This window comes from Lemur catta, chromosome 1, assembly GCF_020740605.2.
Source record: "Lemur catta isolate mLemCat1 chromosome 1, mLemCat1.pri, whole genome shotgun sequence".
Classification (NCBI taxonomy): domain Eukaryota; kingdom Metazoa; phylum Chordata; class Mammalia; order Primates; family Lemuridae; genus Lemur; species Lemur catta.
In genome coordinates, this window is record NC_059128.1 from 91,189,775 (window position 1) to 91,216,275 (window position 26,501).

Here is a 26,501-nt window from a genome sequence, read left to right on the forward strand (position 1 = left end):
CCTGTACTCCTCCCGTATCTGCTCCCCAGCACCTAGTACTAAATATTTGCTAAGTGAGATCACTTGCCCTTCACTCCGTATAGATTTATGATTTCCGTCTTAAGCCGCTGAGCTTTTCTCATTAATCCAAATCAATAAACATAATTGTGTTCTTCGTGCTAACACAATTAAAAATACAAATGCAACGTGGGGCATGAAATCATGGGACAGGGGCTGATTACAAGGTGATTATCTCTGCATAACCCAAAGTAGAGTTATATTAGAATTTTCTGAGATTTTCTTAAAATAAAAACAAACAAAAATTTGAATTCCTGGCCGGGTGTGGTGGCTCACGCCTGTAATCCTAGCACTCTGGGAGGCCGAGGTGAGTGGATCGTTTGAGCTCAGGAGTTCGAGACCAGCCTGAGCAAGAGCGAGACCCCATCTCTACTAAAAATAGAAAGAAATTATATGGACAACTAAAAATATATATAGAAAAAATTAGCCGGGCATGATGGCGCATGCCTGTAGTCCCAGCTACTCGGGAGGCTGAGGCAGGAGGATTGCTTGAGCCCAGGAGTTTGAGGTTGCTGTGAGCTAGGCTGATGCCATGGAACTCACTCTAGCCCAGGCAACAGAGTGAGACTCTGTCTCAAAAAAAAAAAAATTTGAATTCCTGAAGGAAAAACACAGCTCTCCTAAAATTTATTTGAAAAGTCTAGTGTGGCAAACATTGACTATTACACAGAATAACTCATGGACACAATCAATAGATACAGATAATTGGATGAAGGAGTGTCAAATATTCACACACTCAAAACACACACACACACACACACACACACACGATTTGACCCCCAAGACCAAAGTGCATTAAATTATTTATTGATTGATTTATTTTACAGACAGGGTCTCATTGTATTGCCCAGGCTGGCCAGAACTCCTGGGCTCAAGTGATCCTCTTGCCTCAGCCTCCTGAGCAGTTGGGAATACAGGCGCATGCCACCATGCCCTGCTTACAGAATATTAATTTTAATGATGTAGAAAGAGACAGCGAACTTGGGAAAGGGACAAGAGGGAGCAAGTAAGGAGGCCTGAGTTAGACTTCTTGCCACAGAAGCTTCCAGATTCTTGCCTGAGTCTCTGGCCTTGCCTCTTAGGCAGCAGAGCATGTGGTCAGAGCAGGCTCTGCAGCTAGACTGCCTGCATTGGAATCCCAGCTCTCACACTACCAGCTGTGGCCCTGGGAAATGTACTTGACTTCTTTCAGCCTCCCTTTCCCCATCTGGAGTGTGAGGATTACAGCATTTTGTTTATGTACATGAATAGCCCTGCCTGACACTTAATTAGCACTCAGCAAATTAGGCCGGGGTCTGGATTCTCGCTACCCATCCTAGTCTTGAACCGTTCTTCAGTCTTCCCTGCCTGTCCAAAGGGAAAGAGATTCCTCCTCTTGCTTAGGCTGATCCTTCATCTCTGCCCTGGACCGCACCCCCCTCCCACCTTGGAGACCTACTCAGCTGCTTGCCCCGTCTCCTGCTCCACACACCAATTAGCATCCTCGTGCCCTCTGCCACCTTCAAATCTCCTCCCTCAGTCCCAAGTCCCTCTCCAGCTGCTTCCCTACAGCTCTCTTCTTCAGAAAAGTGAGTTCTCAGTTTTCAAAGGCCAACTTACACAAGTTGATCTCCAACCGCTACCCTTTCATTCGTGCTGCCGCCCCTGCAGTGGAAAGTCAGACCCACATCCCACTGGAATTGCTCTCACCGAGGCTGACGGGGCTTCCTCCACGCTAAACCCAAGGCACACGTGTCCTTGAAAACAATCTGCCCAACAGCAACGTTAGACTGTGCTGCGCTCTCTCTCCTTGCAGTGTTCTGCTCCCCAGGGTTTCATGACACCACGCTCCCCTTATTTTCCTCCTATCTCTTTGGCAAGTCCCTCTTAGTCTTTTCTGAAGACACTTTCCCTCTGCTTATCAACTTCAAGGCTCAAATTTTGGCCCTCTTCTCTTCTATCTCTTTGCATGCTGACCTCACTGTTTTCCAGAATGCTGATGATTTCTAAATTACATCTCCAGCCCAGGTTTCTCTCCTAAACTCCAGACCACCACCGCCCCACCCAGCCAAATGCCTACTATATATTAACATTTCCACTCAAACTTCCTACACACATCTCAATTCAATAATCCAAACTTAAACACATAAGATTCCTCCTCAAATCTGCTACTCCTGCTGTCTTCCCTATGCCCACACCTGGCAAAACAAAACTGCATTTTTGTACAAAATTTGGCAATGTGGACTTTCAAGCCCCCAGTGCACACATATGTACATCGAAGTCTTTGGCACACTTACTCAAAAGTATTTGAAGCATGTTTCAAGGGCCTAGAAAAGGAAGAAATCTCTTTTCTCTTTTCCCTTTGCCAAAATCAGGCTCTCAGCTCCTTTTCAGTGAGACCCGCCTTTTTATCTTGCTAACTCAAGACTCATCCCCTCGTATCACTTCCTCCAAGAAGCCTTCCCTGAGCCCTGGAGAGCTAGTTAAAGGTCTCTCCTCCATGCCCCCAAAGTTTCCGATTTCAACCCTTGCATGGCCTATTTAGTGCCACCACCACCACTTAACAAGGCTTTCCCTTCCACCAGGATTTGGGCTCCTAAGAACGCTGCTTTAGTTACCTTTGTAATCGCAGCCTATGGCACAAAATAAATGCTCAATACTGTTGGTGAAATAAATGAATGGCGAGTATCACTAATTAACATGGACTAGGTGGGAGAGTAAATGGTTTGAATTAGGGGCCCAGCATTTTAGTTCAGATCCTAACCCTGACTCATCAGGTGACCTTGGGCAAGTCCCTTCACTTCACTGCAGAGTCTAGATTTCTGTATCCTTTAAGGAAATCAGAACAGCAATATCATCTTGTTCAGAGGGCTATGACGACAATAAAATGAGGTGAAGTTCATCAAATTTCTGACCATGTAATAGGTTCCAATTGCTGTTTGCAAACCTATGGGAGAAGGACAGAAGACCATGGCCCTTGGGAGAGGGAGGGCAGAGAAAATTCACAAAGTTTTACTCAAGTGATATAAATAAATTCAAGTTCGCAAGTCTCCTCCATTTTGAAAATGGAAACAATGGCATGATAACATGAATAATCTAAAGGATGGTTCTCTGATGACATGACCAGGCTTGGTAGGGTACAAGTGAGGGGCACCTTCGCAGATATATGGAGTACTGGGGTCTCTGCAGATGTGTGTGGAGCGTGGGCTCTCTCGTGAGGTCAGGAAAATGGCACTATCATTTGTTTTCCCCTTGCAAAAGATCAGAATGCTATAAAGAATCCAAAGGGGATTACAATGGTTAAAGTCACAAAGCAGTTCCATGTTCATTAGCGATTCAGGCTGCGGCAACGCAGAGCACTAATATTAACTGTGGTTCTTAGCCTTCGGAGTTGGAGAGATGAACCTGGCTTCCCACAGACCAAACACTTATGCTAATAGAACAGAAACTTTCTGAAAAAAAGGCAGCCAAACCTAAGAGACCTGTCAACACCAGGGTCAGCAGTGGAGCGATAACGGGGAAAGAGCTGAAATCAAAGGCTCTCTCTGCCTCCCCTGCACACTCTGTTCCGTGGGAGCCCGTGGTGGTCACAGCTCCTTTAACAATATTTATAATGAAGGAACAACGCTGGAGATGTCAGCTCTGATTATTCATAAAGCCTCCTCCTGCTCAGATCCACCCCGAGGCTAACAGTAAAAGTACCTGATTCCCAATTCTCAAACACAAAAGCATACAGAGCTTGAAAGAGGAGCTGACTAATAAAGTTTGCATATCCCTAAGAAAAAGAGCATACCAGGAAGAAGAAAAGGAATGGCAAGATTAAACAAAAACAGTAAGCTTGGATGGGAAATGATAAAAATTTTAAAAGGTAAGAATGTAAATCTATTTTTGTTTTTTTTTTTTCTTTTTTTTTTTAATGTCCTTGTTCATTTACATTTCAGTATAAGCCATGCGGAGGGAGCAGCTGTTTTATCTCCTGACTAGAAGAATGTTGAGGTGCTTTGAATACTTACTGTGGGAGCGTAATGTTCCTAAACTCTGTGCTGGAGAGGGGGCTGGTGGCTTTAAACTGTGAGGAGTGTGAGAGAGAGGCCTTCATCTCTGATTCCGTTAGACAGGGAGGTAGCCAAAGCAAAGGCTTTAAGGACCCACTGAGGTGGGCAGTGTGGAAGGGACAGTCCCAGGTCAGCTCTGGAGTCTAAATCAGGGCTCCATGGCCCCCTGGCCTTATGATCACATTACTCACTTGCTCATACCTTCTTGGTTTCCTCACTTGTACAATAATACCACTACCTTCTTTCTAGAGTTGCTGAGATTAATTAAATAAGGAAAATAAAGCCCAGGGCCTGGATTACAGTGAGCACTTAATAAATGTCACTAATTCGCTGTTATTATCAGTCCTGACAAGAGGTGTCAAATAGAAATTAATCTGCTGTTTAATTTGGTGGTTCTAATAGAGGAATGGTTTGAGATTATAGTGTTGACTAATATTGTTTGCCAAATATACCAATTCTTCTCTCCTTCCTGGCACATACTAGGCTAGGATGATACTTCCTAACCCCCTGCGGGTGGGTGGGGTCGTGTGACTAGCTCTGGCCAATAGCTGTGACAGGAAGTGCCCAGGTGTCACTTCTGGGTCACAGCATTTAATTGTCAGTGCAAAACTCCCCAGAGCTCTCTTTCCGTTGCCGTGATACCTGCAAATGTTCAAAATGATGACTATTCCATCACCTGGGCTCTGAGTTAGGAGATAGAGAACAAAGCTCCTCCTTCCAACCCACAGTGGACCTAAAGAATAGGGGAGAAATAAACCATTGTCATTTTAAGCCCCTGAGATTTGATATGGGGGTTGTTTGTTACTGGAGCATATTCTAGCCTATGCTTACTGAGCAGAATTGTTCCAATTTTTGTTGTTTTAGAATTCAACAAATGTTGGCAAGCATGTACCGTTAACTAAGCCATTTGCTACAGGTTTTTAAATGCATTATCTGCTTTAGTTATTATAATTTTTTTTTAAAAAAAGGCCCTGAGATGGAAATCATCTCCATTGTACAGATACATATGAAGGAGATAAGATTTATTCATGAGTGAGTGTTCCTCCGTGTCCCTCCTCCCAATCTCTTTTTCTTACCCTTCTAGAGTGTTCTGTCTTTGCCAACTTGTTCTCCAATCTTCTGATTCAGAATCTTGTGTGTACACACACACACACACACACACACACACACACACACACACACACGATGCTTAAGAATAGTAGAGATGGTTGCCCAACAATGTACAACGCCACTTAATGTATGTAATATACTTAATGCCACTGAATTCTGCACTTAAAAATTGTTCAAATGGTCAATTTTATGTTATGTGTATTTTACCACAATAATAAAAAATGTCAGACAAATAGGTAGAGTCATGGACAGATGAATAAATATGTGATAAGGACATATAGCAAAATGTTAATCATAGAAACTAGATAGTGGGTATATGAGTATTCACTACCCAATTTTTCAATTTTTTTGTATTATTGAAAATACTGATAATAAAATAGTAACGAAAAAACGAAGAGTAGCGAAAAGCAGGGCTAGAGAGACAGAATTAGACGTGAAAGAACACAGATGTTGAAAGCTAGCTCCGGCTGCGTGATAAAATGCAGGGACGGGGAACATAGAGGAAGAGAAGGGGAAACCACAGGCTCACTGTATGAGGAGTCAGGGGCCGGGGAGGGGGCTGAGGAGAAGCTTTGGAGCAGCTCTGATGTGAGGAAGACGGAGAGAAGGGAGAAAGGGGGCGAAGGAAGTGCTTGTATTCCTTTCAACATTTCTTGAGCCATGCAAGTAAAGATTGGGGTCCTGTTTAGTCACTTTTGGCTCTTGGACGGTTCTTTATGTCTAACTCCATAGTGGAGTCAAGAGCACAGAGAGGGCTGATCTTCCAAGGGTTTCACGGCGAAACCGATACAGAAAGGGCAGATAGTGTGCCAAGAGGAAGAGTTCCCACTGTGAAACAGCAGAAGCGTCCTCTCTGGGCAGGCTGTTCTGCAGTTTGCCCTCACTTACGCTTTCCGCATTCAGCACCCCCCCAAGGCCTGGCAGTGCTTTCCTGAGCACACAGCACTCCACTGGGTTGGACCCTCACTTTTGAGATGAAGAAACTGCAGCTCAACGAGTTTAAACAACTGCCCTGAGGTCTAGCATGCAGTCAGTGGTGGAGCTAAGCCCCCGACTTTGCCCTACCCCATGCTACCTCATCTCTCAGTCCCTCTCTCCCCAGAGACCTTCTGCCTATTATTTAAGGCCTAAATGAAGTCAAAGTCTTCCATGAAAACTTCGTGGACTACCTCAGCTTTCAGTAGATATTTCTTTGTCTTCTCAAATTCTACAGGTCTGTACCAGACGGTACGACGTCATTTATAGTGTGCTAGATATTTCTCTCTTGTTTTGTCAGTTGGAATCTTATCTTTTGTAGGCCCTTTGGAGATAAGGATTTGGACTTTTTCTTTACTGCTGCAAAATTCAACTCAGTTCCAAGAATAGATGAGATGCTCAACACATACTGATCTATTGATTCTAATCCCTTTTGGGTTGTCACCAAAGACTGGCATCCAAGAAGTTTAAGTCATGAGGGCTGTTGCTTTTGGATCATACTTTCTTGTCTTAAAAGTAGCTATGATATTCACTGCATAATGGGAGTTAATCAAAAGGAGGAAGAGAGTACTGACTGTATCTTATGTTCTTCACTAATCAAAACTTACCAACACTATTTCCATTACTGGTTCACTGATTTTTAGACATTTGCTAAATACATCAGTAGCTTATTCTTGTCCATAAGTAGTTAAGGAGTTCTGAAAAAATATAAATAAACATTTAAAAGCATTCATTGGACAGACACACTACCCTAAACTTATTGAGGAAAGTATGCTTATGAGATTAAAAGAAAGTTACGAAAATATTGGTTATTGTTGAATATCAAATTGCATTTTATACCAAATTACACTTATTTTTTAAACATGCAAACATCACGTTCACATAACTGAGCAAAATATGAAATTTGAGTTTATGAGTTTTGTGTTTTTTCAAAATAATGTCACTCACTTAGAAACAAACAAATTCAGTTAGTGGCTTTGTATTAAGTTGCTAATCAATTGCCTTGGTAAAGGTCTTAAAAATCATCTACTTCTTTCGTAATGCTTCATATGCATTTGTTTATTAGCCAATTCATCTCAAGGAACAATAATAATGATAACAAATGTTTACAGAGCATTTAGTAAGTGCTCTATATTAAAGATCCTTCAAGCTCAAGTAACTCTAACAACATTGTGAAGTGCACACTCTCATTATCTTCTTTGTACAAGGACAAACCTGAGGCACCTTGGCCAAGGTCATCCAGCTAATACGCAGTGGAGGCAGGAGTTGCATTTGTGCGTTCTAACCCCAGAACCCAAGTTCTGTATCATTATGCATACTTTACTCCCACCTACATATGGAAAGAACATTAACTTGCTGACATTATTTTCTTTTTCTACTGATTATAGAAAGTCTTTTCCAACTTTTAAAGCAGACTTAGAACTTAATCTGAACTTCATCATCTTCCTACACCCTCCTGGCCTCTCACTTTCACTGGACCCATTTAATACATTCCAAATAAAATCATGGTACTATCACTGGCAGTCCAGAATTCTAAAACGAATTAAGAGTAGTGTGAGTTCTATAAGAGGATGACCTGCAAATGCGTGGAGTGTTCATTATTTTTCAATGTTATTTGTAGTAGTTAAAAAAATGGGAAAAGAGATTCCTAAATGACCAACAGGAAAAATTAAGTAAAATATTTCACACCGATATGCTAGAATATTATGTAAGTATTAAACATTAAAGGTTATTATATATTTGCCAAAATTATTTCAAAATATGAGAAAATGCTTGTTATAGTATCAAATTTTAAAAACCAGAATGTGAAATCATGTAATCTCAGCTATTTAAAAGGAATCCTTTTTAAAAATGGAAGAAAATACACCAAGACATTAAGAGTTAACTGTGTGCCATGAGACATAGTTTGGAAAACCCCACGTACCAGAACTTGCAGACTATGATTCAGATATGTAAAGCGATTTGTCTTTATTTTCTATAAATAGATCTCATCAGTCATTTCTACTAATAATTGGGGGAGAGAGAGGGAGTAACTTTCCATTTAAAAGTGACCTGACCTCCTTATATTTGAAAACAGCATTGACTGAGTAAACACTCAGTCCATTTTAAGCCCAAGTATCTAGATATTAATAGTTTCTTGCCTGTCTTGGGGTTTCCCTTTCCACTTCTCCTTCCCTAGATGGTGTCCCGGTGTGGGGAAAAGAGGAGCCTGCAGTGGCTCGGTGTGGGGTACCATAGCTTCTCCCTGACACAGGGTGGCTGGTTGGTCTTTGAGGCTGCTGTAGTGGATGGAGCCCACCAAGTTGCAGCTGATGCCTCCTGATTCATTTGTGTGCTCTGCTAGAGTCTTTTAATAAAGACCCTGGTCCTGCCAGAACCTCTGACCAAAAGGTGGCCTCCTTATCGTTAAACCTAGGCTTCCTCTGGTCCACAGCTCTCCAGAACAGAGACCTACAGGGAATTTGAGGATTCCTTTACAACCATGTGCAGCCCCCAGGAAAATGGGACACCACTTCAGGCCTTTCCAGCCAGACTCTTCTCTCCACTATTTCAGAATTGGATGTCATCCTGTTGCTCAGATACCTTGCCCGAGACTTCCTTAAAAGGTTGCAGTTTTCCAAGTATTTACTCCAAGACACAGGAGCCAAACCCCACACAATGACCCAAGTTTCAATCTAGAGAGTATAGCATGGCATTCACCTACCTCCGATTTCCTGCTGTCTTCCTCACTCTTTCCAGGTTCTTCCATTGATAGAATCCCCCTTTATGTTTGGTGGGATTTCTCTTATTTCATATCTTCTGACCCTTTCTATTCTATGGCTTCTGATAAGAATTCTATGATACAAATTTATCAGATGTGGTTCCTGTAATGCAGTGGGAAGCTTTTAGAAATTAAAAATTCTTTTTCTTTTTCTCAAGAAAGACAACTTTTCTTGATCTGAAAAGATAAAGTTGAAAGTCAAAGATGTCCTTGGATATTACATGCTCCCCCCACCCCAAAGAAAGAAATGCCATTAATTCAATAGATGGGAAATCACAAGACAATTATGATCTTGGCAACGATATTGATTTAATATTTCAAAAACCCCATTCCCATTACATATTTATCATTTCATATAATTCTCACAATTAATAAATTATTTTTCCTATTTTAGGGGAGAAAACAAAAAGGCTCACAGAGGCAACTTGCCAACAATCACATGGCCAATTAAAGATAGAGACAGGATTAGAACCCCTGTTCTAACTCCAAAGGCGGAACTCCTAAACATTCACGGAACTGTCTTTTGATTAACCATAGCACCATAAAACAGAACAAGAAAAGAAAATTAAAATTCAGGGTTAAGACTCTTCAGCCCAATAGATCTCCAACCTTGATGTATATACCTCACCTCAGACCAATTAAATCAAATTCCTTGGGGATAGAGCCCAGGTACTGGTGGAGGTTAAAAGTTCCTCAGGTGATTCTATAATAATGTACACCCAGGGCTAAGAACCTCTGCCAATGTTTTCATTTTCTCTGAAGCCTTTCTCAGTGCTTCTGGCAAGAACAACGGTCTGGTTTTATAAGTTTGTGCTCTATTTATGTATCCCTGCCAGTGTGAAAAGTAAAAGAGTTAAAGACAGGCAGTTTGCAGATGAGATAAAAGCAAAAGACCTTAAAATTCATAGTTAAATCAAGGTAATCAGCTATGCAAGATGAGAAAGCAGCCTTAAATTGCTAGTGTTCAAATTCATTAAGCTTTCTGAACGATCACATGGACTCTTTTAGAAGATATCAGCTGGTGATTTGCTGTAACTGGCCATATCAATAAATAGCATTGGCTTATGCCTCTACACACAAACCATTTGAGGTAGAGAAGAAGAAATGACTTAAAACTGCAGGATATTTTTAATGTAGTCAATCACTTAACCCATCTTTTGCCATATTTTAACTCATTCCATCCCCACCACCTCAAAATTGGTGTGTGTATACAGATATAATCAGAGTCATTTTAATAAATGTCTGACATTATTCCAAGGAAACATCTGATGACTTTTTTTAAAGTTAAATAAAGTCCATAGTTGAAAGTTTACTCTTTGTGTTGTACAGTTCTATGAGTGTTGACAAATACATAATGTCATGTATCCACCATTACAGTATCATACAGAATTTTGCACCACTATAAAATTGCCTTTTGTTTATCTATTTATCCCTGACAAAAGTGATCTTTTTACTGTCTTTGCAACTTTATCTTTTCTAGAATGTCATGTAATTGAAATCATACAGTTTGTAGCCTTTTCAGACTGTCTTATTTCACTTAGAAATATGCGTTTAAGTTTCCTCCATGTTTTTTTGTAGCTTGATACCTCATGCTTTTATGGTTGTTCAATATATAATTCTAGAGTGTAATCATTTCCTTCCAGCACTTTAAAGACTTCATTCCATTAACTCCTGACTTCCATTATTCACGCTGAAGAGTCAGCTGTATGTGTTATTGTTATTTGTTGAAAGTAACCTTTCTTTCTCTGGCTGCTTTTAAGATTGTTCTCTATATTTAGTTTTCTGCAGTTTTATTCAGAGGGGCCTAGATATAATTTTCTTTTCTGAATTTATCCTGTTTGGAGTTCATAAACCTTTTGAATTTTAGCTGATTTCATATATTTTCTCATCTTTGGAAACTCTTGATGAGTAGCTCTTCAAATATTGGTTTTTGCCCCATTCTCTCTCTGTTTTCATTTTTAAACTTTAACTGAACATATTTTACTTTGTTCCATATGTCTCTTACATTTTGCTTTCTTTTCTTTTTTCCTTCATGTTTTTGTCTGAATATTTTCTATTGATCTATTTCAAGTTTACTGCTCATTTTTTCCACAGTCTAATGCTGTTAAACCCACATATTAAACTCTTAATTTCAGTTATTATATTTTTTATCTCTATAATTTCCACTGAATTATGTTTTATAAATTCTCATTCTCTGGTACAGTTTTCCATTTTGTCATATGTTTTTTAATATACTAATCATAGTTATTCTTTAATAAACTTTTTATTTTAAAACAGATTTAGATTTACAGAAAAATTGCAAAGATAGCATAGAGAGTTCCCATATGCCTCACACTATTAACACTTAACATGACCTTGGGGTACAGAAGTATTTCTTAAATAAGATACAACAAGCAGAAACCATTAAAGGAAAACAATGAATAAATTTGACCATACTAAAAATTTTATGTAACCAAAGACACCAAAGGTAAGTTAAAAAACATAAAATAGATCAAGAGAAAACATTTTCAAGCATAACTGACAAGGGATTAATAAATATAATATCTTTCTTTAAAATGCCCTCAAACAAATAAGAAAAAAATCAATTCAGTTCATAGATGAGGAGAATAGAATGGTCAAGAAACAAATAAAATGATATGTAATTTCTTCAGTAGTAATCAAAAAATACACATTTTAAAATGGACCAAAAAAAAAATTTTTTTTGAAGGCAGGGTCTTGGTCTGTTTCCTGGGATAGAGTGCAATGGCATCATCATAGTTCACTGCAACCGCAAACTCCTGGGCTTGAGTGATCCTTCTGCCTCAGCCTCCCAAGTAGCAAGTGCATGCCACTGCACCCTGGGACTGCAGGTGCATGCCACCGCACTCAGCTAATTTTTATATTTTTTCTAGAGACAGGGTCTTGCTCTTGCTCAGGCTGGACAAAAAAAATTAAAGCCTAACAATATCACATGTTGGCAGAGACAGGGAATCATAGGAACTCTGATTTAATGCTAATGAGAATGTGAATTATTTTTATTAAAAGAAAACTTTGGATAGCAATTTAGCAATATCTTATAAAATTGGAGCTGTGTATAACCTAAAACCTAAGAGTTTCTAGGTATCTGCACCAGTGAAAATCTTGCATGTGAGCGCAAGAAACAGGTACAAGAGTGTTCTTATAACAATGGTTCATAATATTTAAAAATTAGAAACAACCTGATGATGCATCAATAAGAGGATCATTAAATCCTCTCATTTACGTTGAATTACATTCGTGCAGTGGAATATTACATAGTAGTTAACATATTGAGCCACTCATATATAAATCAACATAGACAAATCTCAAAAACCACATATTGACTGAAAAACATATGGTTTTTGTAAATGTTTTTATGTTCAAAACACACAAAAATGTTACACAAGTTTAAAGGCACATAAATATGTAGTTAAAACTATAAAAAGATGCATGAGATAGATAAACATACAATCAGAATAGAGGCCTCTTCTGTGGGAAAAAGAATTGGGATCAGAGATGAGTTTTAACTTTGTTATTACTCTTAAAAATGGAAAAGAAAATATATGAAATATACTGCAAAAAGTATTATAATTGTGTTTGTTTGAATTTTTTATAATTTTTTAACATATGTGATAAAAGGAACGTATAAAGGTATACACCAAGGCATGTTTCTGCTAAATATCAAACAGCAGTTTACCAACACAATTTCTTTAAGTGAGTATTTTTTATTTAGGTACAGTCTCTACAGAAATCTAAAACTACTATGGATCAGACAAAACACGACAGAAGCTTCTTTTTCCTGTTCGCATTCAGTGACCTAGTGTCCAGGCTAGCGGGGCAGTTCTGCCACCCTCGATTAGAGGTTTCCATCTCTAACACTGTCCCCAACATCTGTAGGTCAGGCAACGTAGAGCAGGAAGATGTCCGGGAGGCGCTGGCCAGAACTCTGCTGCTTGACCATATCTTCTTGTAAGGGAATGTGAGGAATGTAATATCTGCCTAAGAAACCACACACCCAGCTAAACTCTGCAGTTTGATTATTAAAGGAGGAAGAGAAGAATAGCTGGACCCCCTAGCAGCCTGGGTAAGGCAGAGGCACAACAGAAGTACAGCCGGAGCATTTGCAAAGAGGAAACTTGCCCTCCTTGTCTTTATCTCATTTATGCTCTTCTTTCTTCCCGTGGCTTCCTGCTAAGCTGTCCTTTGTTCCAAAATCCCGTTCTATGAGCTAGGCACTATGTGAGCGGGTGGACGTTCAAAGATGGAATGACATGGATCCCACCACCAAGAGAAAAGCACTATTATGATAACCATGATTAGCGCTAAAATGGCAGCATATGTGGTCTAACCTAAGCATCGGCAGGTGTCATGAGCCAGCCAGGGGAGCCTGTGGAGAGTTCCCTGTGATGTCCTTCCAGGCTGCACAGAGAAAGTGGCCCTGGAACTGAGGCTAGGAGGTTGAACTGCGGGCTGTCAGGGAGATGAATGGGGTTCTGACCAAAGAAAATCGAATATGAAAAGGTAAGAGAATGAGAAGCAAGCCATGTTCAGGAACACATAGAAGCTCAGTGTAGATGTAAATTAACAAGGCAGTGAGTAGAGACAAAGTTGGACAAATTAGGTGGAGGTGACATCATGGAGAGTCTTTCATTCATGCCAAGGAGTTTAGGCTTCATCCTGCATATGTAGAAGGAACCGTTAACGATTTTAGAACAAGGAAGGGGCAGCATTAGACTTGCTGGAAGGATCACTCTGATGGCGATGTGGAGGATGAACCAGGACAGAGGCAAAAGTACTGATAGGAGCAAAGGCAGAGGAGACAATTCTGGGGGTGCAGAAAGAAGAGTTCAGTCTGTGACTTGCTTGGTGAAATGTCCCCCTGGGACACCCATTGGAGACAACAGTACATCAGTGTTGGACACTCAGGCCGGAAGCTCAGGAAGGGAGTTCAGCTTCCCAGGTGTGCTGGTCCTACAGCCCGTCCTTCCTGGCACAGATATGATGTTTTTAAGCTCCACCACTCTCCTCTGCTTCCTCAGTTCATGGGGGCTGCTCTGCCACTCCATGTAACAGTCAGAATCCTGGTGTCCCTGGCTTGTCTACCTCCCTAGTTAACTACCCTGCATTACACAGCATTGACAACAGCATAGTACTGGGAATTCAAATCCAGTTAGCACCTTCCCAGTGGAGTGAGGTCAGCCTGAAGCAAAACCTCTGGAGCAGGCACCAAGCTCTGTGTTTGGCCCTGTCATGTGTCATCATGCCCTTATCAGACAAGATGAAGACAGACAAAGCATCTTTAACCAATTTCCTGGTGACACAAGGACAGAAGAGAAAAATTTGTGGAAATCAGAAGGAGAATTCAGAGAGAACTAACTATGCTAAAATCAACAAGATAAAATATAATGGGGAAACATGTAAAATCCTGTCAAATAAATTTGTTCAAATAAATGAACTGCAAAAGCAAACACAAAGATATTTGAGTTTGACTAAAGATACATGGTACCTAGAAAACTTAATTCTTATAAAAGACCCTGGGAAACTTTATCGTGAGCAGGAGGACTACCATTTCCTAGAGTTCAATAGGCAAAACAAACCTGGATTCATTTAAATAAAGTAGGTGGCATAATATTCTGCTCTTCAGGGACTTGCACATGGACTCACCCTGGATTCTCCAGACTCCCAGCTACATCTCCCTATACAAATAGCTTTCTAAAAATGCTATGTCATAATACATGCTAATCTATGCATTTTATAGCTACTAAATGAGACTAAATGCAGCTTCCAGACAATAATCTGATCATCCTCATTCTTAATAGGCCTCCCCTGAGTAATGTTCACACAGCAGACTGTGCGGCTCCCCCAAACTTGCATCACCCTTGCAATTCATTATTTCAATAATTTTCAGTGTTTGCAAGTTCCGTGTCTGATGGCTTCACCACTATACCTCTAGCACCTCATACAGAGCCGTCCTTCAGTGGAGACAGAATAAATATTTATAGAAGGAGTAAACAAATGAGTGAGAAAATTAACAATAGACATCCAGCAAGAAAGATAATCTGTTTTAGTAACACAAGATATTAATAACTTCAAAGATCATTCTTGGGCAACCATTACCTGGTGGGAAAATAGATTCTTTTAACCACTTTTTCATAAATTGGTCATCATAATTGCTAGTGTCCCCATTGTCATTTGTTTCTAATCAATTAACCTGTGCACCTTTAGTCATCTGGAGCAAAAGGCTTGCCTGGTAGAGAAAAGTAGCAAAAACCAAAATAATATTATCACATTTGCTCCTACACTAAAATTTCCCAGTATAAAATAGATTTTCCAAGGAAGGAAAACATCTAGTCTCCTCTTTTTCCTGTTCTGCCATTGGTTTTCAGTTTTTAGCTAGAAAAAAATATATATTGTTAAAATCCCAAGCAAAAGTCTTTACATATAAGGCATGAAAAAATGACTATTTGTTATACAAGGGCGGATTTGGCTGTGAACAGGAGAAAGGTGGGGAGAGGGCTAGGAGGCGTTCAGAGAATGCCAACAGAATATGGGTGAAGATAATTGCATCAATTCTCTTTGAAGCAGCTCCTGCCCATTTTATTACAGATTCCACAGGCAGCTGGTGATTTGGCCTGGCCATTCCCCTCACCTACAGCGAATCAAAAATTCTCTCTACTGAACTTTCATTGAGGATTCCATATCATGTAAGTACAGGCCATTTCATTTTCGCAGTGACCTAATTAAGGTGTTTCAGTTCACGTTTGTACTATAAACTATACCATAAAATGCTACCATTTTAAAATTTTGCAAGCAATCAATTCTACTACCCTAATAGGAGAGAAATGTCATTTAGAAATTACTGTCATGTAGGATTATTGAATGAGTTGTCAGCAACCCATTTCAAAATTCATTTAGTAGAGACCAATGTAGGTGTTAGCCCACCTTGTTATTGAAAAGGAGAATTGCACCAATTAACTAAATTTCTTAATTTTCAAAATGCCAAAAATTTAGCTACTCCTCACCACTAATCAATGGATCAAACAAATGTATTCCAATTCCTCCCCTACCCTCAGGAGGATTACCCACTAATTGAGCATTCAAATCTTCACGTCAGTCACATCCAACCTCAAGCAAGAAATCCTACCTGCTATCACTCTTGCCAACCTATAGGGAGGACTGTTTTGCTTTCACTGTACAATTAATTGAGCATACTTTCGATGTTTTGTTGCTTTACACAACTGGAAGTTAAGATGCTCCTATAACACAAAGATTTTTAAAAATTCATCTCACATATGGATTATTTTAATTCTTAATTTGTGGGAAAACAGAACTTTCAATATAGTTGCAATAAACAGTTGATTTTTGGTTTCATAAACTCTCCCTCTCCTTTTTTTAAAAAAACTTTTGTCTAAAATAAGGTTTTTTTAAACTTTTCTTGTGTTATTGAGTAGGAACAGCCTTCCTGAGCCGATAGACATCAGGCAAAGCAGAAAGATATTCCTCCATTGAGTGAGGGCTGGAGGGCAGAGTTTTTGACTACTTCACTATAAGGGCAGATTTGCATATCCAGAGCCACTCAAGACAGAAAAAGAATTTGAGTCATATTTTTCTAGAGAAACATGTCAGAGAGTAATGCAAAATTAGGAAACTCTGCAAAGATCCCAGTGACCAAGTAAAAATAACACAAGATGGGAGACATTTTTTCCTTAAGGAAACATAACATATGAACATTTTAAATATCCTAACAAATATTTCAGGTGAGCTTTCCGAAATTTTGACCTGCTGATTCAGAGATTTGGACAGTCACATTTAAGTTTTATGCTCACTCTATGTAAATGACCATTCTGAAGGCAAAAAAATGGAGGGAAACACTGACCAAACTAATTGGTTGCCAGCTTCAAAAAACTGGTTTTTCCTTCCTGTGAAAGTCGTAAATACACTTAAGGAACTCTCTCCCTCATCCACCACACCTCCTGTGATTTCCTCAACACTTGCAACCAGGAAATAAAATACCTAAGCCATCAAAATATTACAGTCCCTTCAATTCATTCTTCAATCTTTTATTGATCATATAGTACTCATTACTATTGAAGATTTCATACCTCTTCATAACTGTGGTTTCCAATCTGTATTTGTATCCACATGAAAGATGAGGTATGTTGGAGCTGAAGAGAAAAGTAAGGATTTAGATTCTTTTTGTATGCATCGTGGCCAAGATACCTGAAGAATGTCCTTTGACATTTTAAATCCCAGTTCCCTAGGAGCCAAATGTGTATGTACAGCAGAAAACAAAGAAAGGGAATAAAAAGAATCATTTCACACCACAAATATTATTATAAGCCATAAACTGACTAGTCAGGAGGCAACCCACACTTTAACCACTTTTGAAAACAGATGGTTCTAAATGTGACTAATTTTCCTCCACATTTAACAGCAACATCAGAAATTAAACATGTTACAGAAACCATTAGGTTCAGTCCCACCCTGTTACTATCAGTGTTGTCTATTAGGGAAATCATAGCCCATTAACATATTTACACTAATTGAGGAAGGAAACTTGAAGGAAAGAAAAGAATTAGCTGTCACTCAATACTCCAGTGCCAAGACTGGGCTCTTCCTTTCCCCACTCAAACCAAACACCTGCTTGCTGGCCACATTTCCCTTTTGACCCAGAAAGTTGTTGGGTCAAGCTGAGGATTCAAAATGAGTTTTCTTAGCTAGAATCCTTATCCATTCCCAGAAACTATCATATATTTCTACCTCAAATAAATAAAATATCCTACTTGTAAATGTTTTGGGCTATTGAATAATAAGAAGGCTTGAAGCAGCTATCCAACTCCAATCCTGGTTTTGTCTGAACCTACAGCAGATCGTCAAGGAGGAATGCGGAATTACACACACAAACAATCCCTCCTGGTGGCTCGCTCAGGCACGGTTCAAGGTACAAGTCTAGACAAGTTCTGACTTTATCAGCCATTCTCAACTAGACATCTGGGTGAAAATTCTTTCCCCAAAGCTCTTTGTTCTGATGTACAACTTAGATGCCACAAAAATGTGAAGTGTGTGTAAAGGCTTTTTCTGAAAACCTTTGCTCCAAGGACATGATGATCATTAATATCATCTGTCCTTCCTTCTGGAGGGATGCATTAAACATGCTTGGATATGAATGTTGTGTTCGTACCTCAAACCTATGACTCAAGAGATGCAGGGAGACTGTGGTGTCACATACCCATCCCAAAAAGAAGTCCTTCAAGACAGGAAGAGAGCTAGGGACAGTCCTGAGAAGGAGGATTAGGTGGGAGAAAGATGGGGACCCTGGTCCACTAAAAGTCTTAGGACCCTTTAGTCTGAGAAGATGGAGAATGAAAGGGGCAATGACCAAAGACTTTAAAGTCATACAGAGTAGAAATAGCATAAACATGAATTTGTTCACAAAATGCAAGAATAGATCTGAGAAAGGAGTAGGGACATCAATACAGGAGTGATTTGCAATTTTGACCTTACAAACAGTTGTATTTAAAATAAAACACTGCTTTCCATTGTATGTTGATGCAACTGATTAATTTCCTCAACTCCCCCTTCATGCCTCTGCCAGTTCAGGAGTGACCATGCCATCCCCCCAAAATTACAACCAGGGTCATAGGAAATAAAACCATACTAAGATTTGTTGTGGTATTTTGCTGTTGTTCTTTAACTTGAATGTCTACTGAAATAACCACATTCATTCTCCTGCCTAAATCATGCTATCTCCTTCAGTCCTTCCTAGTGAATATCTTTCCACAAGAAGCAACAAAGACAAAAGAAGGGGCAAAAGTCCCCCAAGCCATATGTTCAAGTTGCAAGTTTTGGTGACTACGGTTGTATTCTTATAACACATGTTGAGAAGGAAGAGCATGTATTAGAAGGCTCCTCCCAAAACTTGGGAAGAGCTGTGAGATGTACAGTAGATACATGTACAGCAGGTGAGACTGGGAGCGATGGTCTTAGGATTGTGCCAAGCCCTTTGAATACCACAGCTGTGCACTGCCCACTCCCTTGACACTGAGAAGTCCAGGTAAATCACATACACTTGCATCCACAATTCCTCCGTGTTGCAGCTTGGGAAGGAACCCAAGGAATTCTCAGGATTAAGAAATAATAAGGCATATTCTCTGGTGGTTTTATGATTTGGTATGAGTCATAAGTAATTGTAGATTGGGCTACCTATCCTTGCCACAAGGAGACTGAGTCCATGCAGAGCAGTCAGGATAGGTAACAAAGTGGACTCTGAAATGTCATTTCCCTTAAATCAAGAGAGTTTTATATAAAATAGGAAAGTACCTACTACATGTTAGTCTGTTGTTCAGTGGCCAGAACAGGAGATGACAAGAGATCACAACATTTAGTCACAGAAAACCCATTCATATATTGATTTAGTCATTTGTTAAACATTAGACAAATAAGTTCAAGCACCCATTGGACACTTAACACCCAGAAAGTGAATCATCAGTATTTCTTACCCAAGGTGTGAAAATACTAATGAAAGAAATCATCAGTATTTCTTACTCAAGGACACTGTGGCCTCAAGGCGGTGCTGAAGCTAAATCTAGGGAAGTCAGTCCAGCTAGGACACCAACACCAATCAGGGCACCAGCAGAACCAAGGGGGCACTAAGGAATCTGGAAAGCCAAGTTCCCGGTGAGCCAGGAGCAGGTGAACTAGAGGTTTCCTGGATCTCCTCCCCAAGACTGACAAAGCAGAGGGATGGAAGAGACATTCAGTGTTTGAACTAGGTGATTTTCAAAACTTTTCAGTCTGACTCCATCTTGCTTAGCAAAAGAACATACAAATTACCTGCCTCAACCCCTCCTGTCTGTCCTCTCTAGGAAGAAACCCCACAAATACATAAGTGAACGAGAAATATGTTTTCCTTAACATTCTTAAGCATTTATTAGTTGTATCAGAATCAAGAGTGTAGGCACTGACATATTTAGGGTCCAATCCGTGGAGCATGAGGAGACACCTTGAATGTACATGGCGACAAATATTTATTGAGCACTGACTGTTTATCAGAAATGGTCAGGTATTACGATGACAGTGAAAAACCAGACAAACATGCATCCTACTTCCAGGAAATTTAAAATCTAACGATGTGTAGATTACACTGGGTGGCAGCTACTCTACCCAGCACGGACTATGAAGGTGTATCAGTCAACACTGTGCCCCAGACCACCAATCGGTAGGATACCTGTGGCACCAAAGGATTCCTTGGGCCTGAAGGAGTGTATGAATCCAGCTACCTAGCAGGAGATCCATTGGCTTTGACCTATAATAAAGTTATCAGAATGTACAATAAGGATAACGAGATGATCTCCACCTGCCATGTGAAGGAATGCCCTTCACACATTTCAGAGCTGCAAAAATCAACTGGATTTCATAAAGTTGGGTGCTACATCATCTCACTGACATGAGCTGTAATAAATCTGAATTTTTAATCATTGGGATACAGTCTAGACAAGTTTGCCTCAGCTTAGCTGACCCATTGAGAAGATGCCAAATAAAGCTTAGATGCCTTAGCCTGAAGTTCAGCATCTCATGTAAAAAATGAGAATAACTAATTCTAGGGCTCCACCTAATAGGGTTTTCGTAATGACTAAGTGGGCTAACCCCTGTACAGCTCTAACAGAGTATAGTAAGTGATCCACAGGTGCTCATTACTATCATTATCCCCATCATCATCCTGCTAACAAATTATAAAGTCCTTAAAGACCAGAGTGTCTCTCGCCCACATTTTAATTTCCCTGCAGTGCCTAGCACAGTGCCCTGCTCCGGAGATGTGCAGATGCTGGCAAACATTTAACACCAGCTCTCCAGGGGTGGGGAACACCCTGATCTGTCATGACTGCCAGTTTCCATGGTGTAAATACTCCCGTCGTGGCCAATTTCAAGCAACCAAGGTGATGTCACTGAAACAGCACTGGGAAGTGATGTATATCATCAGGTCTTGAGCACTGTAAAAGCCACTCCAGCTCAACACTGGGTGCACTCAGGGAATAACTACAGAACTGAAATGGGGCAAACCTTAAGTGAGTTAATACCATGGCCATGAAAGAGCCAGGTGCATGGCTACTAGGAGTAGTGGCTTCTATTCACCACCACCGGCACTATCAGTAAAACAATCAGCTCTTTCTCCCAACCAAGAACTTGACTTCACCATCTCTCAGATTTCACTATTATCCACGAATTCTAAGTATAGCTTTAGCAGAAAACCTTGTTAGTCCAGGATACACATAAACAGTATGCACCAATACAAGCAAATAAGAGTCACAATATTGACCATTCCTAATAAAACGTATACTGTGGGTTAATTAACACTAAGTAACTAATAAATGAAGTGAATATGAATCACTCGAGAGAAGAAACCATAAAGCACTAGAACATTTATTGAATGCTCAATTAATGTAATCTATTGTCTTGAAAATGTATTTCTTTTACACAGGCCCACAGCCCGGTCGGCCACGATTGGTCCCGAAGCGAGTCCCTCTCCAACCCAGTGAGGTCCTGCGCGAGCCCCTCCCGGGGCAAGCCACCCTCAGCCTCATCAGCCACCCACGTGAGCAGGTGGCCCCAGTGGCTCTGTCCCCTGGCTCTCTCTTGCTGAGTTCTTCCTGTCCCCTTCTGGTGGCATTCAGAAACAGAATTATACTTCTAACCCCTGTTTAGCTTAGTAAAATGAGTCGCTGAACTGACTGAAATGTTCGTTTTATTTTCCTTTTCTCTCAAAATCAGCCTTAGCTTTGGATGCCTTCATCTGAGAGGAAACACTGTGTATTTTTTTATCATCTACATTTCAAATCGCTTAGACTTTCATTGCACGCTGCTTTCAGCCTCCAAGCACTTGGTGTCTCTCAATTCTGTGAGTGTGGAGTGTTTTTGTGTCTCCTTAATAAGAATGCCTCCTTGACATCAGCTTTACGGACAATAAAAATCTTCTCTCAGTTCATGCTTCATTAACTGAATTCTTTCCTCCTTCTAAGAAAGAACCTGTATACTTTGGGAAGAAATAGTCATTGCATGACATATGTCTCTCATAGTTCTACCCACAACCTCTAGACACCCCTGTCTGCACACTTTTCCCTTCTCAGGCTCAGTTAGAAGGGCCCATATCTGTGTTCCTGAAATAAGACACATAGCTTTTCTAGATCTGATAAACAGACAACCAAAAAACAAATTCGCCAACTTAACCAAATACAATAAAATGTTCACGTAACTGGGTTCAGGTGAGAAGCGTTCAATGAGTACTATGTATCTTATTTGAGTGAGCTTATTGTTCGAACACCAAGTGATATTCATCAGTGGATCAGTCTACAAATTATTAAATCTCATCAAGGAAACTTCTATGCTCTTGCTTCCCTTGGCAGAAATAAATCCATTGTTTAATATATGTGTGAAGACAAATTAATTCTTCTCCCTTAGATAATTCCTGCCTGGAAGGGAGAGGTCTATCATAACGTACATCACACAGATGCTCTAAAAATAGTCTTGTTTTTAATAGTCATTAAAAGCCTTCTTTAAATTGATGAATTCTGGAGTCTGCACCAAAGTAGGAAGGATAACGGAACAAGCTTATATGGAGGGTTTGGCAAGGAAAAATCCAGGCTTTATAGAACCATATAATTTGGGAGGCCCTATTTAAGAAAACACAACAAATATGACTACAGCATTAGGTACAAAAGGGAATGCTTATTTAAAAGAGGTAGGTGCAAGTGAGGAGTCCTGAAATTCAAGTTTATAAATTTCACAGTAAATCTGCCTCCCACCTTAAAGGTTTCCCTAAGAGAGGCTTTCTACCTGCTGAGCTACATGGGCAGCTCACTTAATCATCACACTGGCCTTCTGAGAAGGCACTTTTGCCAGCTTCACTTTTGTAACTGAGACACTTGTCCAAGGTCAAGGTCATATCACCATGAAGGGAAGAGCCAGCACTCATCCCCTGCACCCTGAGGTTGGCCAATATGCAATGCTGCCTCCTGACTCTTAAGGCCAAAAGAATATTTATAAGTCTTACTGCTACCATTTCTCAATATTAGTATACTTTTATTCCATCCTACATTTCCTAAGAAAAAGAAGCGCAAGAGCAAGCGTGTTTATGTTACAGGGAACACAAATTTGGACCTTGAAGTTGCACAGCACATACTCCATCATTAACGTTTTCATCTCCAATTGTTCAAATTCAATCCTCCCAAACAAAATGATCTTCTTCATCAGTCATGGCCAAATGGGTTTTGAGCGGGTGAAAGTTATTGCTGCTGGTTGATTTTGGGTTTTCCAAATCACTAAGTTCAGATCATTTCGAATGTCAAACTGGCACTTAACAGGCAACAGCTGAGAATCTGACTTGATTTTATTTTGGAGTAAAATCCTTTCCAAGCTGAGGTATTATTCTATAATTCCTCACATTACCTAGAAGTGTCATCAAATAGAAAATAAAGATATTTTTCACATCCTTAAGTAATTCAAAAAAATTGGGGATGATCCTTCTAATATGGAAGGCTCAAGAATAAAGTTGCTCATTTTCAAAGGGGGCATTAACTTCCTTAAGACCCCGAGGTCATCAGGTAGAGTGAAACAGGTAATTTAACAAATAGATCCTGAGGCAGAAACAGGTAATGTCCCTAACATATTCGCCGCCAATGTCATTGAAAACTTTGAAATGAAAGCCACAAAGAGCTGCACAAGCATGAATTAAGCTAATCACGAGTGTTTACCAAAGACACTGTACGTCACATACATGCGTGCACATGCACCCACTCACAGAGCATGGTTATAGCAGTGGTACTGCCATATTCCAACAAAGAAGACATAGCTCCGAGACTGGTTTGTTGACAGACATCCATATTTTCAAAGCAATTTGGAAACAGCTGATTTGTTTAACAATTAAGATCCATTTGTTAAAAGTCAGTAACTGGGAAAAATAGAAGCCAAAGGAGAGAAGCTTTGTCTTCCCAATGGCTGGCTGACCCTTATTAGACCTAGAAAAATTGTCCAGGCGAACTGAGGCCTCTACCGCCTTAGCTATCACTTTTCTGTAACACACGTTTCTAGCTTTGGTCTAGACACGTGCTCCGTGGAACAGTGTGGTACACCAAGGAGAAGTCTGCAGGGACTACTGAGGAATGATCTAAAGTCAGGCTCATATTAGAGTATTTGAACTGGATAGGCCCCAAATGCAATAGAATCTCATAGCCATGTCACTAATCAAGGGACTGGATTTGGCATGGAGTTGGGTATATTTGGAGCCCCACACAAAGGTGTTATTTTTTCAATAACCCAGAAGATTCTTAGAGGTCACTTAAACTCTCTGAGCATAACTCATTTGTTTTCTTTAAATATGTATTGAACACCTACTATGCGTCAGGCACTGAGACAGGAATTCTATGTACTGCCTCTAATCTATGACTGTCTTGTTTGTCCTTTTAGCCCCAGGACCTGGTGGAGTACCTGGCACATAGTAGGAGGATCAGTAATGGAAGTTATCATCATCATCATCATCACTCTCGTTATTGGTAGATAGGTTCACAGCTGTCAAGAGATGAACATTTTTCAGAAATGTGCTCCTGTAAAGCTCATGGAACCTGTAAGTCCTGCTCCCGGCAGCTGTCAACCACCACAGTGATGGTTTGCAGTGGAGTAGGGTAGAATGAATGCTTCATCAGGGCTTCCTCGCTCACAAGTTCTCCACACAAGTGACAAAAGCATGTTACCATGAGGCTAGAATGGGTTAACCTGTTAATGGGTAGAAAAATCATCCTTGTGTTCTTCATCAGAAATCTACAGTGTAGGCTCTTAAGGGAGGCTTGCATGTTTCACAGTAATTGCTTTTGCATCAAACTACAAAAAGAAACTTAATAAAGAATAAGATTGTTTTAACCATGACATCTTTGAGTGACTCCTGCACGCAAGGCACTGTTTTAGGCAATTGATATTCATCAACTCACTTAAAGCTCAGCACATCCTCTTGTGTTATTATTGGCTTCCTGTCCCACTTCACAGATGGAAAAAACCAAGTCTCAGACACCCAGGAGGCCAGGGAAGACGAGCACGGAGGCCAGGGGGACACCTGCCAAGTCTAGCAAGAAGTTCTTCTTCAAGAAAGGCAGAGAGCTAGGAAAAGTCCCGATAAGGGTGATTGGAGTGAGGGAGAATGTAGACTGAATCTTAGACCACATCAGCCTGGGAAGATGGACAATGAAAGACAAAACAATCAAAGGCTATGAAACTATGAAGAGTAGGGAGAGCATAAACAGGGGTTTGCTCAAAAATGATAGACAAGGGGGATGTGAGGAGAAGTGAAAAGAGCGAAAGGACTAGATGCAAAATTACCTAAGAGAACACAGAGAAAGAGACGAAGGCCAGAGTCAAGATTTAGAGACAGGCCAGGGAGAAGGCATGCCTCCGAGACAAACTTTTACCGATTCCCTACTAGGCTTCCAGCTTCACGCTCATTCCCATATATGATCTCATTCAATCTTGTAACAGCCCCTCAGGGAGAATGTTAAGTGTGACATTCAGTGTCTGCGACTGAATGCCACAGGAATAGTTAGGTGATTTTCACGTCTTCATGATGTCTCCAAATTCATGGTCATGGTCACTCAGTCATTGTGAGTCATTATTTCTCTGTCCCATTTCACTTTCTAGTTAAATTGGGAGTAACTCTGTCACTTTGCACAATCAGGCTTACCCAGACTCTTTCTGCTCCTTTCTAATGAATCCTCCATCAATCTCCTCATCTTGCAGAAATCTGGAGATTACCCCCCCAAGAAATCCTCAAACCACAAAACAAAGAAAGCTATTTCTGTGGACCCAGCAACAAGCACAGTGTGGATGGACCCAAAGGGGGGTCCTTGAAAGCTAGAATAACAAGCTGCAGGTATTTGATAAGATGTTATTTAGCGGTGATAAACATAAGTACCTTTGGTTGAAAAAAAAATTGTAGACGTATAACTTTATCCTATTAAAGAAACAGAGATTTGGTCAACAGTAAATCCAATGTGACTCACCAGTGTAATGTTGCTGCCAGGAAAGAGCATGTGACTCAGGGCTCATTAGCAGCTCCTGTACTCTGCACAGATCAGAACCCACCCCCTGCATGGGTACCGCTTTCACTTTCAGGAGCGATGGCTGGAAGAATAGGCTATAACTTGTCTGCGGCAATTGACCACAATAGCGAAGAAACTCAAGCCCGTCATGTGAGGAGTGAGCCAAGTTAATGGGAATATTTAGCTCAAAATATTGGGAAAGGACCAGAGGTCAAGAAGAGACAATAGTCATCTTCAATTATGCAAGAGGCTTCCATGTGGAAGAATCAGCTTGTGTTATACAACTCCAAGGAGCAGAGCAAGAACCAATAATAACGATAATAAAAGCAGTTACCCTATTTTGTGTTCTTTCTCTGTGCCAGACACTATGCTAAATACGTTATATTCATTCCCAATTAATTGCCACAAGCTTCACATTAATGAGTGGCAGTTACCAAGAAACAGATTTAAAGCCAATCCACAGAAGAATATTCTAACAATTAGAGTCGC